Source organism: Propithecus coquereli, unplaced genomic scaffold, assembly GCF_000956105.1.
Source record: "Propithecus coquereli isolate 6110/MARCELLA unplaced genomic scaffold, Pcoq_1.0 Scaffold9, whole genome shotgun sequence".
In the NCBI taxonomy this organism is placed as follows: domain Eukaryota; kingdom Metazoa; phylum Chordata; class Mammalia; order Primates; family Indriidae; genus Propithecus; species Propithecus coquereli.
Window position 1 is genome coordinate 7,874,295 of NW_012155284.1, and position 6,000 is coordinate 7,880,294.

The following is a 6,000-nucleotide window of genomic DNA, read 5'->3' on the forward strand; positions in this document are numbered from 1 at the left end:
TATTAATTTATAGCAACTCTTTATGTATTAAGAATAGTAAACCTTTATTATACTGTTCAAAACAGGTGTTCCTTTCTATCATTTGATTTTAATTTTATTCAAGAATTTTATGGTAAACAGATGTTTAAATCATTTTGTGTGGTGAAATACAACACAAATTTTTAAAATATGGATGGTGGTGGATATGTGGGTGCTATTCTACAATTTTTTCATAAGTAAAGCAAATTTAAAATCATACCTGATCATGAAAGATTTCTTCTATTTTATTTATGCTTAGAAAGCTCTTCCATTTTTCCTAGTACTGTCTCATGTAGAATTTATTTCTTCCCTCTTAGTTTGCTTCATCTAGTTCTGTAATTAGCATGTCTATTTTCTTACTAGACTGTGAACTAGAACCTTGTATCTCTGAGTCCATGATGAGCATTAGGTCTCATTAAATGTTTGTTGAATGAGGAAAAAACAATCTCTTGGGGAGGAAGGACCATGAGAAGGAGATATGAGGCTGCAACCTGAGTGGGCTATGTCTTCATCCTGAGGCTCCAGGAACAATACATTTTAAAAACGTATCACCAGGCATGACTTGACGTAGATTTTATGGTAGAGACTCACTGAATCAGTTAAAATATTTGAAACCCCACAGTAAATATATACCAACCTCTTCCTTAAATGCATCCTTTTCCCAGTGTTTAAACAGCATGTGCACCTCCTTTGCAGATGGCAAATCAACAGTAAGGAAGGGGCACATTACACTGGTCACTCCCATTGCCAAACTCCTGCATCGCTTGAGTGGAAGCTAATTATATGGTGTGACGTACAATTGTGCATCAGTAAAGGCTTATGGAGTTAGTTTTGTCTTCTGAGAAGAAGGCGAATTCCTTAAGGAATCTGGCCATGTTAATTTCACCCTCTTACCTGTAGTGGCCAGCAAGTTGCTGAACGCATTGTAGATGCTCAGTGAATACTAGAGGATCATCATGTTCTTTTCTTTCGCAGATTGCTATTCTTAGCAATTTTGCGTAAAATAGGAGGACTTAAAAAAACACCCTTTCAATATTTTTGTTTTTAACTTAATGCTTTTTTATAACCACGTTGAGAGTAAATCTAAATATAATGTTAAACCTGAATGGAATACACAGGCTATTTATAAAGCATCATTTTGAATACTTATTTTATCATCCTTTTTTTTTTGCTGTTTATAAACATTTGGAATTTTATTTTTAAAAAATCACAGCCATAAACACTGTTACAATTAAAGGCCCTCTGGGTTCCCCATAATGACACTGAATGTGTTCACAGGTGGCCCTCGGGGTCCCCTGGACCTTTGATGGAAGAGATGGGAGGAAGAGGCAGATGTGAATTTTCATTTTGGCTCATGGTTACCTTGCTATTTTGTGTCGTAAGATAGGAGTTGTTCAGAAGATTCTTCTCTCATTGAAACACAGCTCTGTTTTTCCCTTAAATCTGTGAAACGACTTGTTTAGATAAGTACTGCATCTTGCTATCTTTTTCTGCTCCAGGCTGGAGGCAGATAGCAGAACATCTACAACAGACTGGGAAAATCAGGCAACACAGTGTGAGTAAAGCAATTTGGCAATGTGAAATAAAATTAAAAGGGAAGCTCTGTGGCCTGTTGAGTGACTGGTCGTAGTATGAAAGAGGCCTGAGTCACACGGGTCAGAAAAATTTCCAGGCAGCACAATAGAGTTGTTTGAAAAGCAGGTTTTACTGTGAAATCAACAACTGGCTTTGTTGGCTGCTTATATGAAAAAAGCAAGATAGAAAGTTATATGCTAGAACATGATGTCCCAGTGGAGACCACTGGTATATTATTACTCATTCACATCCTGTGCAGCCATTTACTTTTCCCAACCACTGTTGTTCTTTTGCCATTTCTATTTTCAGCCTCAGGTATAGCTTTTCATGATTTTTTTTTCCAATTGTTTTTTATTGTGGTACAATACACATGACAGAAAATTTACTATTGTAACCATTTTTAAGTGCACAGTTCAGTTGTACTGAGTACAGTAAGTCTTCACCTAACGCCCTCGACAGGTTCTTGGAAACTGCGACTTTAAGTGAAAAGACGTATAAGGGAACCAATTTTACCATAGGCTAATTGATGTAAATAAAGAGTTTCTACAGCATATTTCTGATCAGAAAAAATCACCAAACTCCTAAATAAATAGCCCAAACACTTCTAATACTAAACATTGAAATAAATATTAGCAATACATGCAGTTAAGAAAGATTAAAAACAAGTAAAGTAATTATTTACCCAATTTTTGGTGGATCAGTGAGTGATGGCCGTCATCGTGGTGGTGGATTAAATCAAGGAATAAACGTTTGCAAAGTGAAAATTGTCAGGAGCACCTCCTTGCACCACGCAGTTCAAAACCAAACAAGAACAAATAGGGCAGGCTCGCTGAGCGCTTTTGTCCAGCATCGTTTATTGTTGTGCATTTGTATGATTATCTTATAAGCATTTTTATTTTACAATAATTTATATTCATTCATTCATTCATTCATTTTCAAATTCCCTTATTCCAGGTCAGGGGTGCAGATGAAAGGAGCCTATCCCAGAGGTTCAGGATGCAAGATGAGACCCCGTCCTGGACGGGATGCCATCCCCTGGCAGGGCACACTCACACCCAGCCACCCACGCTCACTCACACGAGGACCATGTAGACACAACAGTTCACCTAATGGACACAGCTTTGGGATGTAGGAGGAAAACACAGTACCCATAGGAAACCCACGCAGACGTGGGGAGAATGTGCACACTCCACACAAACAGTGGTCCTGGGTGGGAAGCAATTTTTTTCTCATCAGCATTATAATGAAGTGACCTTATTCAAGGATCTGCTATATCGTATTAGTCAGGTTTCTCCAGAGAGACAGAACCAGTGGCATGTATGGAAGGGGAATTATCAGGGGCAGTTGGCTCACGTGATCACAGAGGCAGCGAAGTCCCGGTGCTGCAAACTGGGGACCAGAGAAGCCGGCAGCCTGGCTCGGTCCAAGTCCCAAGCCTCAGAACCAGGGAGGCTGACAGTGCAGCCCCAGTCAGGCTCCAGAGCCCCTGAGAGGCCGCTGGTGCAAGTTTGAGAGTCCAAAGGCTGAAGAACCTGGGCCGTGATGCCCAAGGGCAGGAGGAGAAAAATCCTCCTGCTCCGAAGGGAGAGAGGAAGCAGAGAGCTGGAATCCCTCTTCTTCTGCCAGATTCTCCCGGCTGGGCCCGCAGCCCAGGGGATGGTGGCCGCACACATCGAGGGCGGGTCTTCCTCTCCCAGTCTGACTCACACACGCCCGTGTCCTCTGCAAACACCCTCACAGACACACCCAGAAACAACGCTTTGCAGCCATCTAGGCATCCCTCAATCCAGCCAAGTTGACACCTAAAATGAACCATCACAAATACGTTCATGGTTTTGCTGGATTTTTGACACCAAAATTTTCTCCTTCAGCTTTTCTGCCTCGGGCCTGTGAGGCAACTGGAGGGCAGACAGCTTGGCACTTGGCATTGTATGAATCAGCTTGAAATATTTATTTGCATTTAAAAAATTTAGACTAACTTAATTTGTGTTTTATTTTTAAAGGGTATTATTTTTGCTGGTGGTGGTGATGGTGGTTGTAAGACCAAAAATAAAACCTAGCTTTGTTATCAAACATGATGTTAAGGGAACTTTGTTGCTATGATAATTCAGTTTAAAAAAAAGTCTTTGGAACCTCAGGAATCAAGTATTAATCACATACTAGAGCTGGTTTTCCAAATTGGTGTTCATTCCTGCGCTGGGTTCAATTTCTAGCTCATCTGAAGTGTTTCCTAAAGATAGCCAGTGAAAACATGTTGTCCTTGCATACCTTGTATGTTTGTCCTGGGGACAAGCCACAGGGTTTTAGGAAAGACACTTTTCTTTTCTGTGCCATGACTCCTCCTGCAGATAATAGCAGTATTTTTCACATTACCAAAGAGCTGAAAGGAATAATGAGATTTATGTGACTAGCACACTGGAATTTTTAAGATGTCGTATGTGCTAACCCTGCTTTGTTCTTACAAATCATCTTGTACACCAAGAGTCTTTAATACTTTCTGAATGGGGTGTGTATGTCTGCATCTGTGTGTGTATGTGTGTGTGTGTATAAGGTCCTTGTAATGTATGTTGTTGCCTTAATTAGCCGTTTTCCTCCTGTTCGCTCAACCCCTAGCAGGAACACAGGTAGTAAAACAAATGAAGTTCACATTCTTCACTGCTCACTTGGCAGGAATTCTGCCTTGCCCCATGTGCACGATTATTCACAAAGCAATCTTACGAATTGAGAAATAAGAAAAGCCCACTAAAGCCCTGAATAGAGTTGTATATTGTTTCAACAAAATATTTTAGGAGCTGTAGATTTCACTTTCCTTCTTTCCACTCCCATTACTTTCTCCTTTGCTCTCTGCCTTCTTCCCTCCTTTCTCTGGTGTAGAACATACTACCTAGTCAATATCATCTTTCTTTGGTAAATATCAATCTACTTTTTGATCACACCAATCACGCATGTAACTGTTTCCTTAATTAAAGGTGTATTTATTAATAAGATCTGGAAAGGGCTACTCTGGCGTGTGCTCTGTTTATTATATTTGATGCGCTATAGCTAGTACATGGAATTCTGCTTTTTTTGCATCTTTTTTTAATATTGCAGTTTGTACTTCCTAATATCCCGCACTTAAAGAACATGATTACTTCTAATTATCATTTAGAAAATTGTTTTTTGCTTGATTAGAGATTTTAGCTATGTGTACTGAAATCTAGTGGGTCTTCATTATGTGCAGTACTTTCTATTTTGTGCTGGCTTAAATATTAATATATGAAAATTTAGCTTCATCTGCCGTACCTTTGATGTCAGAAGCATAATCAGTGTAATTGGCTTAGATTGTTTTTTCTGCTGTTTGTATTTCGTATTATCTAATGTCATTAGTGAGTTGACTACTGAGTGGGTAATCTGCATTTCAGAACTGCTTCTTGAGCACATTATTACCATTGATTTTGATTATTTTAATTCCCATTCACCCCAGGCAGGCCCTCAAGCTGTGCCATATTATTCAAAGACCTGCTTTCTTCCATTCAGGGAGCAAGTCTCTCTGTTTCTGAAAACCCATCAGCATTCTGATAAATGCTGATGTTTTTCTACTTGGTCTGTGGGGCGACTCGATTTTCATAGCCTATGGGTGAGGATGGGTGGTACAGGCTCGTGTGCCTTCGTGCCGAATAGCAGGGAACATGGGAGCCCCTGGTGCCCAGAAGGAAGCAGTGCCTGGTCCTGTCTTTTTCAGAGACTGAGCTGGGTAACTGGCCAGCTTCAGTGGGGAGCCTGGCACCAGGGCTCCCGTCCTTAGGACTCTCATGCCGTCTGACTGTGGGTACACGGCAGCCATACCGCCCCTTCTCTCCTTAAGGCTTGCGGGTCTGCCTTACGCCCTTGGAAAATAATGGCTGGACTGACTTAGGGATTGGAATCCAACTTCCTTTTGGTTTTTGAGTGTATTCCAAAACTAACTGTAAAAAGAACCCCACATTAAGGTCTAAGTTTGGCTACGGTCAGCCACAGATTCTGCTAACCCTCAGGCTGGGATATGTATGCTCAGTTTTGCTGGTGGTGGTTATTAAAGTCATTTGTAGTCGTACAGAACCTCGAATGTTAGGGCCGTAAGGGAATTTAACAGTGCCAGTATTCTACTTCTGTCTTTTTATAGACAAGAAAACAGAGGCCTGGGGAGGTAAATAACTGGCTGAGGTCACACAGCTACCAAGTGGCAGAGCTGAGTGGTAAAGAGTCCCCTCTGTCCAGGTGGGGCTCTTTACTTCTTAATGGGACCTTGTTACTGGATGATATAGTGTAGCGACATATTGTACACACCTGTCGACCACCGGAGTTGGTGTGGGTGACTGACAGCTATATATGTGTACATGTAGTCCAATGTGTTTTTCAGTCCAGGGGCTTTTATAAGGGAAATGAGAA